Raw genomic sequence first — 12,107 nt, 5'->3', positions numbered from 1 at the left:
AAAAGTATATTTTATTAAAAAAAAGATAATTTTTTTTTATATAGTTTACATTATAACATATACGAGTTTTTAGAAAGTAAAGCTGATAGTTTAATCAAATTATTGGTTATTCAAAAAATAAATAAATAAGATGTTTTTGAAGTGACTTTTGTCTCTTGTCAGTTCTCTACAATTCTTTAAATAATGGCATTTACATGCATACAGACATCATTAAGATGAAGTCTTTTGAAATAATTCCTGTGTTTGATGCAAACATTCTTTACATTCCTAGTTTATGATCACAGACATCTTCATTCAACTTTACGGTTACTGATTTTACTTACAAAACAGACAGCTACATAAATAGGTACTGACAAAATAGTAAATAACATTACAGTTAACAAGAAATTAATAAACTTATGAAAACTAACATTTTATACCAAAATTAATTAACAGAAGAAGTGAGCAACCAATTCGTATTACCCAAATTAAAAAAAAATCGCACATAAATTCAGTTAGTGAGGTACGATTACAATAAATTTCACTCAGTTATAATTATTTCACACTGTACCAGATAATAAGTTTTCTACATTATAGGAGGTTTATTGTATTATCATGATTGTCATTATCAATTACATGTATCAAAAGTTTAATTATCCTTAAAATCAGCTGCATAATAGTGAGCTGTTCATTTACAGAGAACAAAGGTTATTCAATTATTTCTGGCTAAATATTTAAACAATAGTCATAACACATGTTTTTGTTGTTTGAAGTTAATGTAGATTAACAAATTTAAATTTGTTAAATTGCCAGTCTCAGTGGTGTGAGTGGTAGCATCTCGGCCTTTCATCCGGAAGTCCTGGTTTCGAATCCCAGTCAGGCATGGAATTTTCACACAGTACAAAAATTATCATTCATCATCTCATCCTTTGAAGTAATACCTAATTGTGGTCCTGGAGGTTAAAAAATAAATAAAAATAAAAAACAATAGATGATGTTTTGCCAAAATTTAAACTATGTAAAAGATATTGATTTATTGAAAGTATTAACAGCTTTTAGATTTTTTATTACATTTAATGTATCGCTTCATCAGAGATTTGTAAATTTTTATTGAAATTCTTAATTTATAATTTACTATTGATTATTTTTATCAAAGATTCAGTATTAAAATTTCAGTCAAGCATGGATTTGGTTTGGCTAATTTACATTTTTTTAATTTAAAAATAATATAGGTAAAATGAGGTTTTTTGGACGATGGTTTTTTAAGCATTTTTGATAGTATCCAAAATAAAAAAAAAAAAGATATTAAAAATTAAGAACTAAATTGGGAAATAAGAATTAATGTAATATGTACACCGTTTTAGAGATATAACCTCTTTTTCAAATATGTTATATCACTTTATCATATATATATATATATATATTATATATATGTAAGTATGGAAGGTAATTTGATACAAACAGTCTAAAATATAATAAATACAACTGAGGATATGGGTTTCCACGAAAACGTTTTTGTAAAATATGAAATAAGATAAGTGTATTTATTGTATATTTCTGTACTTAGATGGATCAATTTGGTTTATAATTTATATATATATATATATATATATATATATATATATATGATAAAGTGATATAACATATTTGAAAAAGAGGTTATATCTCTAAAACGGTGTACATATTACATGTAATTCTAATTTATATACATATTATTTAATAAGTTTAAATAAATAATCAAGTAATAGTTAGAAAAGATAAGAAGCTAATAAAAGAAGTGTTTTCATGGAATTAATCCACATCTTCAACTCATACAAATTATTAAAATATCCAGCTACTTTTAAGTATTTAACTGCAATTCATTTTAATAATTTAGTGATTCTAGAGTTCAACTCAATGAAGACATTGCATTGGTAAATTTATCTTTAAATATATCTTGGGGTGTTTAAAAAAAGAAAAATTTACCATTTTAACTCACTAAAAGGAAATGTTAAATACTAATGTAAATGTTTCCCTTGAGTTTAGTAGGTGTATTTATGTACTTATTAATATAAATATTATGTAAAAATATATATAGTATTTTCAATTTATTTTAATATTTAATAAATCATTGGATTTATTTAAATTATTATATATTATTGGTTTCTTTTGTTAAAAGTAAGGAAAAAACAGAATGGCATTTATTTAAATAATCCCTTGTTTGCTGACAAAAGCAGTAGGTAGAATTTTTTTTTTACCTTTTTCTCATTGTAAATTTTTTCTCCTGTAAAAGATTATGATGAATCACCATAGGTATTGGTCATGTTAATCATAGTTTTTATTGTGCCTGATTCTGTCATAATTATTACTCACAAGTTTAAAAAATTTTTTTTTTTTTATTTTGATTAGAACACAATACATAGATATGAATGTTAACCGAAGGAAAGGTTTTAGCCACTACTTTAAGTAGAAGCAGTAAAAGAATCTCTGGAATTTTCTTGTTTGAGGCAAGGAAAATTAAATCAAAACTTAAAACTGAAAAATGTTATATTTTAAATCTATATATATTTTTTTTAATTTATTAAAAATGTATATTAAATTACTTACTGTCATAACCACTACAATAGACATTTAATAAATGTTATACTCACATATTTTGGTTATTATATTTTGTATAGTATTTTAAAAAAATTTAAATTATAATTTCTATAAAAAAGAGAGTTGATCTCTTTTACAAGGAACTTTTTTATTTGTAAACTAATGATTTATTGAATACTAACATATATTTGCAGTGTATATATTACACAATGTAGCGTATTTTCTATATACCAATCCTATCAATACCACATTTAATAAAAAAAAAGATATTGTATAGCCTGTTCAACTGAAGCCCCCATTACTGCAAAAGTATACCTGTCCAAAGTACACTGTAGTTTGCCAATTTATGGATGCTAATATTTGTTTGAGAATTCTCCTGAAATCTTTCTACAGAAACAAAATTGTTATTGGTACAAAACAGAATAAAATTTAAATACATTTTGTTACTCAATGAAAATACTTCAGTCTCATTTTCAGACTGGTCACAATATACTGAGACATATCAGGAAGAGCATTCAACTGTAGTCTTGTCTAAACCCAAAAAAAACATCAAAAAAGACCACCAAATGAAAAAAATGTGTAATGTTCAAACTGTTTTTTTTTCAAGAATTACCAAGAACTGGTAATCTTAGTATTTAAAAAAAAAAAATTATCTATTATTTATTTCATGGCTTTTCTGATAATAAATTTATAAAATAGTTTTATGTTATATGTGTTATAAGAAATGCTTATTCAGCCACCTGATTGTTAATGTTCTCCTATTGCACCACATTTCAAAAGCTTCTAATCTTTTCTTCTCAGGTACTTCTATCTTCCAAGTTTCACTTCCATATAAAGCTATGTTCCAAACATATGCTTTCAAAAATGTTTTCCTAATGTTTGAATTAATATTTAGTTTAAGTAAATTATATTTCTGACAGAACGCTTGTTTCACCTGTGCTATTCAGCATTTTATATTGCTCCTGCTTCCTCCATCTTTAGTAATTGTTCTTCCCAAATAATAAAATTCTTCTACCTCCATAATCTATTCTCTTCCTATTTTTATATTCAGTGGTCCATCTACATTATTTCTCCTACATTTCATTACTTTTGTTTTGTTCTTGTTTATTTCCATGCGGTAGTTCTTGTGTAGGACTTCATCCATGCCATTCATTGTTTCTTTTAAGTCTTTTTTACTCTCAGCTAGAACTGCTCTATCATCAGAAAATCGTAGCATCTTTATCTTTTCACCTTGCACTGTTACTCTGGATATAAATTGTTCTTTAACATCATTAACTGCTGCTAGGTCTATGTAAAGATTAAGAAGTAATGGGAATAGGGAACATCCTTGTCAGGCTCCCTTTTTTATTACAGATTCTTTCTTATGTTCTTCAATTATTACTATTGCAGTTTGGTTACTGAAAAATGTTAGCAATTGTTCTTCTATCTCTATACTTGAACCCTAAATTTTTTAAACTGCTGAACATTTTATTCCTCTACCTACTATCGAACTATCTTATTTGACTACATTATCAAATCTCTTTTCTAAGTCTATAAATGTCATATATGCTGGTTTGTTTTTCTTTAATCTTTCTTCTACTATTCATCTGAGCGTTAAAATTGCTTCTCTTGGCCCTATACTTTTACTGAGATCAAATTGGTCTTCTCCTAACACTTCTTCCACTCTCCTTTCAATTCTTCTGTACAGAATTCTAGTTAAGATTTTTGATGCACGAGTATTTAAGCTGTTATACACCAGTTTGTATAATCTATCTACCGCTTCCTCACCTCCACTGCGCAGTAATGCTGCAGGTATTCCATCTATCCCAGGAGCCTTTCTCCCATTCAAATCTTTTAATGCTCTATTAAATTCAGATATCAGTGTTATATCTCCCTTTCATCTTCTTCGACTTCCTCTACAACATCAGTTTCTAATTCATTTCTTCCGTATAATTCTTCAATAAATTCCACCCACCTATCGACTTTTTATTTTGTATTATAAATCAATGTACCATCTTTATTTAATACATTATTAGATTTTAATTTATGCAACAAAAAATTATTTTTAATGTTTATCCTTTAAAGTCTTTAAAAAATGTTATCCTATTTCATCCCTTTATCAAAGTAATATATAACAAGAATAAATTATTAGCATACCAATCTAATTTTTCTTATTAACTTTGTCTTGAATTTCTTATTTATCTGATTTTTATCAAAACATTTTTATTTCAATTCTAGTTAACGCATTTGATTTTAGTTTATCCAATTCACACCTATATTCTTTGTCTTTTTTCTTTTTCTGTTTAGCCTCCGGAACCACCATCAGGATTACTTCAGAGAATGAATGAGGATGATATGTATAAGTGTAAATGAAGTGTAGTCTTGTACAGTCTTAGGTCAACCATTTCTGAGGTGTGTGAATAATTGAAACCCAACCACCAAAGAACACTGGTATCCATGATCTAGTATTCAAATCCATATAAAAGTAACTACTTTTACTCGAATTTGAACCTTAGAATTCTCAACTTTGAAATCAGCTGATTTGCGAAAATGCGTTCACCACTAGTTGTGAACGCGTTTTCACTGCAAACCCATTGGGTAAAAAATTTTAGTGCTGTGGACAGGATTCAAACCTGTGCAGGTAGAATCCATTGAATTTCGAGTCCAACTCTTTAACCACTCAGACACCACAGCAAACTATATTCTTTGTCTACTTTGTTTTTAGCTAACGTAAAACTATATTAGATTGATGAAAAGCCTGAGGCAATTCAGTAACTAATTAGCCTTGTTAGACAATCCATAGCAAGGAATTACAGCTATATAAGTAGGAATTTGTTAGAGAAAAAGGCTAATTAGAGCCAACATTACTTCATTTTATACCAAGGAAGAAGCTGCTGGAATGTCCCCAACCTTGTAGGATCCTCAAGTTTTGGCATCCAACTGAATTCCTTAGCATCTAATCTCTATTCAAGGAAGAAGTCAGATACAGAAAAAAAGATTGGATAAAATTAAGAGAAGGCTAACCTGCAAAAACAGTGACAGCCACTGAAGTTTTGGAAATAATTTACCATCTTAACCATAGACAAAATTAAAGAATATCTTATACAATGAAATATTTATACAAATTTTTTTCTATTTCCTTAAACTATTTATTATTAAGGTAGATTTCTCCTTACCTGTTGTAGTATAATTCTGATGTTCTGTTTTCGATTTTTTCTTTATAAAATTTATTCATGATATATACATATTTCAATATCTCATATACTATGATAATCTATAATACTCATCATCATAACTTCCTATGTAAAAATTAAAACGTAACGGGAATAGGCAACATTTTTGTCAGACTCCCTTTTTCATTACAGCCTCTTTTTTATATTCTTCAATTATTACTGTTGCAGTTTGGTTACTGAAAAATGTTAGCAATTGTTCTTCTATCTCTATACTTGAACCCTAAATTTTTTAAACTGCTGAACATTTTATTCCTCTACCTACTATCGAACTATCTTATTTGACTACATTATCAAATCTTTTTTCTAAGTCTGTAAATGCCATGTATGTTGGTTTGTTTTTCTTTAATCTTCCTTCTACTATTAATCTGAGCGTTAAAATTGCTTTTCTTGTCCCTATACGTTTTCTGAAATCAAATTGGTCTTCTCCTACCACTTCTTCCACTCTCCTTTCAATTCGTCTGTACAGAATTCTAGTTAAGATTTTTGATGCATGAGTATTTAAGCTATTATACACCAGTTTGTATAATCTCTCTATTGCTTCCTCACCTCCACTACGCAGTAATGCTGCAGGTACCATTCAAATCTTTTAATGCTTCTATCTTGTTACTGTGTATCAACATTTACTGTGTTTTAATATTCTCTTATCAGTGATTTACTGTATTATACTGATATTTTATAAGTCAAAGAGTTAATTTATTATAATAAAACAGATCATTCTATGAAAGCGTAAGAAAAAATATGGAAATTTTTTTTATCATAAACTGCTATCAGAGAAAACTGAAAAAATGGTACCTGCTACCCAGTAATGGGTTTGTTACTATTTTTATTTCAGCTGAAAATTAATATTTTGCTATAAAAAGCATCAGACAGGAATTTTAGGTTATGATTAATGTGGAAAATATACCATGGCATTCTTGTAGTAAATGTGGAATATTAAAAGTTTAAGTAAAACTAGTAAGAAAGTGTTCATTAATAGATATCAAGAAATGGATACGTTACGGTTATATATAGTAAGAATTAGCAATATGAAACGAATTTAAGTTTTTTTTTCATTAAGTAATAAGATAATCTTTATTTGTCAAGAAGTTAAAATATAAAAATGGAAATGGTGTTGAAGAAAAAAAATTAAAAATTACCCTAATGAAAGGATTATTTTAGTTGGGTTAGATTCAAAGCTTAAACCTATAATGATATTGCACATTTATGTGCCACTTTCTTTAGAAGAAAATAAATAGAAAGAAAATATAAATTAAGAAACATATAGTCTAATCAAATTTGTCAATGGAGATAATTTAATAATAATGGAAGACCTGAATAACAGAGAAAATCATTACAAAGTTAATAAAATGTCTCATCCACTGGAGAAACTCACTAGATTATTTCACAGGCAAATAAAATATCTGCTGGTAGGTACAGTAGATGAAGACCAGTTTAGAACAGTTTCCAAAAGAGCATAATTTCGATTTGAGGTCATTTTGATTAATATTTTAGCAATCAGAATTTTTTACAATTCTTTGATCTCAGATTAATTTTCAAAACCATGGTTAAAAAAGTTAAAGATATTTACATAGCATTTTTAGGTCTGGAAAGGTTATTTGATAATGTAAAATCTAATGTTTAAAATGTTAAAGAAAAATGTACTGAAATATACAAAAATTATAATTAATTATAGTTTATACAAGAATCTGATATTAAATTATTAGGTGAGCTCTGATAGAAAAAGGATTGAAACAAGGATGTTGTATTCCGTCCACTTTGCTTTTCAACTTCTACCAAAAAGAAGTAACACACTAATTGAAGCAAAAATTTAAGAGTAGATTAATTATCCAATGAGGCAGATAACATCCTCTGATGACATCTTTCTTTCAATGAAAACCAAAATTGAGCTGTAAAAATATTGAATGGTATGATTTATCACTTGAAAAAATAAAACAAAGGTAATGAAATATGGCAGGAAAGAGAATAATGAGCAATTATACAAGAAGAAAGGAAAACAAACTACAGAAATTGCAAAGCTTTCTTATTTAGGTTGTAAAATTGCATCATATGGATAGAATAATGTAGACACAAAAGAAATTGACTTGCACAAGCAGAGTGCTTTCATCCAAAAGAGAAGTCTGCTTATTAAAAACATATCTAAGGATTAGGGAAAATATTTTTTAAGTATTTGTAAAAAGTATAACACTTTATAGTAGTGAAACATGGTCGTTTGGAAAATAATGGAGACCTTTCAAATATGGTGTTATTGAGCGACATTAAAAATTAGATGGGTCTGTAAAATTCGAAATAAAAAGGTTTTAAGATGAAACAATAGAGAAAGAAATTTGTGAGAATCTTGCAAGCAGATGAACTAGGTTAGTGGATCATATTAAGACAGCCAGGTTTAGTTAATTTGGTAATAGAGGGATGAAAAACTATAATGGAAAATATATAAAATATATATAATATATATATATTAATATAATATATATTAATATAATATAAATATAATATATAAAATAGATAATTGGAGGAAGCAGGAGATAGTAAATATGTTGAAGTTAAACGATAAAACTGAACAGGAAAGAATGGAGAATAACATCAAACCATTCAACTACCTGTTATTGTTTGCAAGTCTTTACTTATTCATTAAGCAAATGTACAATTAATTCTTCTTTAATAACAACATTCCTTAACATGTCTGTTTCTGCAACCTTTCACTGATTGAAGGTATCTCATTTCAGCTGTCTAAATGTGTGACAATATTCCCTAATGATTGACATCACATTTCCCTTTAAGTTAAAACAGCACAATCGTAATCTTTTCCTACCTTTTCCATCTTGTATTCATTATTCACCAAATCGATGCTATTACTCATGACAAATTGCCTGATAACTTGTTTCATGAAAAATGGTTTATTCAAGATGTATACAGAAGCATATCACTCTTACATATTATCCTCCTCCACCTTTAGTAATTATGTGAAATGAAAAATCTCTTCTGGTGAATAATAAAATATTTTTCTTTTATATAGTAATTCTGTAATTAAATTTAATATCCATAGCTATTCTCATTATTGTGTGAAAACTATCACTTACTTATAAAGCTTTTCACTTTAATATCCTTTGCCTGAATCTATACTCTACTCATCAAAAGTAGTGAAGGAATAGATAGTAGCCTCATCATCTTCAAGCCTGAAAATAGGGTGTAAAGCTAGTCATTGACTGTTCTTGATGAAGGAGAATGAAATAACAATTGGACTTTACTACTTATTGATAAGTTTGCTTATTACAAAGTACATTCTGACTGGTTGTAGTAAATGATTTTTAGAAACCAGTTTCTATATGTCCTTTGGTAAATTAAACAGGTAGAACTAAATTTCTGGCCGACATCTATTGACAAGAGTGTTCAGATACAGAATTAAATGATACCTTCCTTCACTTATGTCCTCACTTTAGTGAACAATCAAGAGTAAAGTGTATGTTTTCATTTACCATTTAAACTAATGAAATTACATTTTCAATATATATATTTATATTATATTCATCATCATCAATTTTCACTTGGCATTCTGCTGGCAGCAGGATCCTTATGCAACTTCTGTATCCATCTATTTCTGTCCCAAGTCTTCTCCTTCATCTCCTTGTAGTTTCCGATCTCACCTCATCAAATAACTTCACCTTTCTTCTTTTTCGCTTTACTGACTCTTCCAATGCAGTTGGCAAGATTCCACTCCCTCTAACCACATGTTCTAATCACTTTTCTTTTCTTTTATGTGCTTTTCTTCCCACATAAGTGCTCTTTTTTCTTTAATCCTGTTCATTACTTTATTATTCCTCATTTTGGCCATTTATCTTCCTTTCTTCTTCCGTCTCCATATCTACATTTAAAAACCTCAATCTAGTCCACCATCATCATTCATGCTTCACTCCAAACAACAAGAAACCATTACTGTACACAATATATACAAGAATGTGTTACATTTACTCTGATTAAGTATATTCTTCCTAACAATATGTTAAGCAGGTAATACCTGCATTTCAAAGCAATGAATAAGAATGCGTCATGTAAAGGATAATTTTGAACATATATTTAAAACACACATAGTTAAGGATTTTTTAAATCTGTGTTCTATACCAAAACAATAAGCATTTAACATTCCAAAACAAATCAGATTTTATAAATACTAGTCTCTAATAACTTCAATATGTTACAGTTGCTTTTGTAACCATCTTTAGTGACTGAATTACATTTTTCTTCTCTTCAGCTATTAGTTCACAAAATGATTTAGTATTGTATTTTATTCATTTCTTTCTGCTTTTATTTTTAATAATAAGTGGGTGTCAGGTTTATTTTTAATAATAATAAGATTCAGAAAATGGATAAAAAGAATTGTCATATTTCATTTTAAAGGGCGTGGCACTAATGGATTTCTAGGATTCTATCCCAGAAATGATACAAAATGTTGAATTACAAGATTTAACAATAATTAAATAATTGCAGTAAAAAAAGAGTTGTGTTCTTTTAAAAGAATTAATTAATTAATTAAATATTTTTTACAGTACCCTTACAGTAATGTAAAAACTGAATAAATATATTTTCCCCCTAAATAGTGTAAAAAAATTTAGCGCTGCGGACAGGATTCGAACCTGTGCGGGTAGAACCCATTGGATTTCAAGTCCAACTCCTTAACCACTCGGACACCGCAGCAGACAGACGCAACTGCTTCAAAGAGTACTATTAAAATAGAACAACTTTTAGCTCCAGTTAAAATAGGTTATTGACCTTCGGTAAAGGTAAAGTTCATTAAATTTTAGTTTTCAAAGAATTTTGTTATTTAAGAAAATTTATTTCTCTTCATTTGTTTTCGTAATAACATTTCATAGTTTATATTAGTACGATTATTTTAAGTTAACCATTATTGTTTTTCTTATTAATAGCTGTCACGTATTTAACCTAACCTAGAAGTTAATGTAGTTTTATTGTAAAAATATTTAGTAAAATGATTGTAATTAGTATTCAGATACAAAGGAGGTTTAATTGGAAATTATTACTCAGACAAGTTAATTGTGTGAAATATCATCGTGCTGTCTATTTAGTTTATACTAGAAGTTTAAAAAAAATACGCCAAAATACAATTTTCTAATTTGCGTGTGACTAATCTGGAGTCAAAGTAATGAGAGCACTCATAATTTTTGGTATTTTTTAAATTCTAATATTGTTCCATACTGCTGGGCAGCAAGAAAAATGAAATTAGTCATTACAATGATAACTATAGTGAAAATTGCATTAGAATTATAGTTTTATATATAATTATAATGAAAACTTGGTTGCCCTTTTAAATCTAGTTTTACTTATTTTAGAAAATAAGGAAAATTATTCTTCTGAAAATCATTATAAAACGTTTTCATTTTATGCTTTTTCAACCCATCTGATTTTCGACATTATTATGAAATGTCACATTTCAAAAACACCTACTGTTTAATTTTTTTTGTTTTCCTGTAAGCCTATGTTTCACTACTACACAAAAGGTACTGAAACATTGGCAATATTATACTATGTAACATAACTATATGTTTCTAACATCTACAGTTCTTTGCCTGTGATATAAGTGTGACATAATATTTTTCCAGTCTTCTTTCGACCACTTTGCTTTACTTTGCCCAACGTAAACGTTTTTTTACAGTACTACCTAAAGAGCTGTACATTAGCTGACCCATGGATCAGCTAAGATCACCTACTTTCCATATAACTGTAAGCAGTTTTGTTGAATAGTTGTGACGTATACATCTGTTCTTTATGTAAAATGCCATATCTGTTAGTTGTTTTAAAATACCTGCCATGAGTTGTGAGTTGCTCCAGGAGTACCATAGCCATTCTTAAGAATACTAAGCATCCTATTAAATGCCAAGATTTACCCAAGGCTTAGCCTGGGATAGAAAATGACTTACCAAGTCATTAAGCCAAATAGATGGTTGTGTATCACAACCCAAGCCCACTCAAACTCTAAATAATATTCAGCCCAATAAGTGATATTTTCATTCTGTTTATCAGATGGACTGGCTGGCATAAAGAACATTATTATTCTCAGATTAAAAGTAACCATTGACTATACCTACCTCAGGTGCCTTACATGCATAAGAAATACTGAGACAGACAGTGTAAAGAAGAATATTATCATACCGCTTCCTGTTTGAAATTAGTCTGTTTAAGGTCAGCAGGGAAGATATTTATTCTACAATATTTAAAAATATTGTCTAAGATTAATTTTCCTTTTTCTTAATGAAAGAGTTTCCTATTGTATTACATCCTGAAGAATTTTATAACTTCCTTTGATGTGTAATAAAACTGTTTAAAAGT

General features: G+C 28.1%; 1 protein-coding gene and 2 non-coding genes across 4 annotated transcripts in view; 1 reads left to right on the top strand and 2 right to left on the bottom strand.

Annotated features, from left to right (window-relative positions):
- Positions 1-5,147: 5,147 nt before the first annotated feature.
- On the bottom strand, positions 5,148-5,229 carry TRNAS-CGA (transfer RNA serine (anticodon CGA)). The gene has a single exon. It is a non-coding gene; the product is annotated as a tRNA-Ser (tRNA).
- Positions 5,230-10,375: 5,146 nt separating this feature from the next.
- Positions 10,376-10,457, bottom strand: TRNAS-UGA (transfer RNA serine (anticodon UGA)). Its single transcript has one exon. It is a non-coding gene; the product is annotated as a tRNA-Ser (tRNA).
- The window catches only part of mas (trypsin-like serine protease domain-containing protein masquerade), a 148,610-nt gene continuing 146,953 nt past the window's right edge, over positions 10,451-12,107 (top strand). Inside the window, exon 1 of one of the 2 annotated variants that reach the window (XM_075366400.1) lies at positions 10,451-10,543. The gene's annotated coding sequence lies outside the window, so the exon portion shown is untranslated. Of the gene's footprint in view, positions 10,544-10,729; positions 10,921-12,107 lie in introns of those variants that run through there. The other variant, XM_075366401.1, reaches the window with a different exon arrangement.

The sequence above is a fragment of the Lycorma delicatula genome, chromosome 5, assembly GCF_047948215.1.
Source record: "Lycorma delicatula isolate Av1 chromosome 5, ASM4794821v1, whole genome shotgun sequence".
Taxonomy (NCBI): domain Eukaryota; kingdom Metazoa; phylum Arthropoda; class Insecta; order Hemiptera; family Fulgoridae; genus Lycorma; species Lycorma delicatula.
The sequence above is the reverse complement of the archived record's forward strand: the minus strand, read 5'-3'. Positions and strand labels throughout refer to the sequence as shown.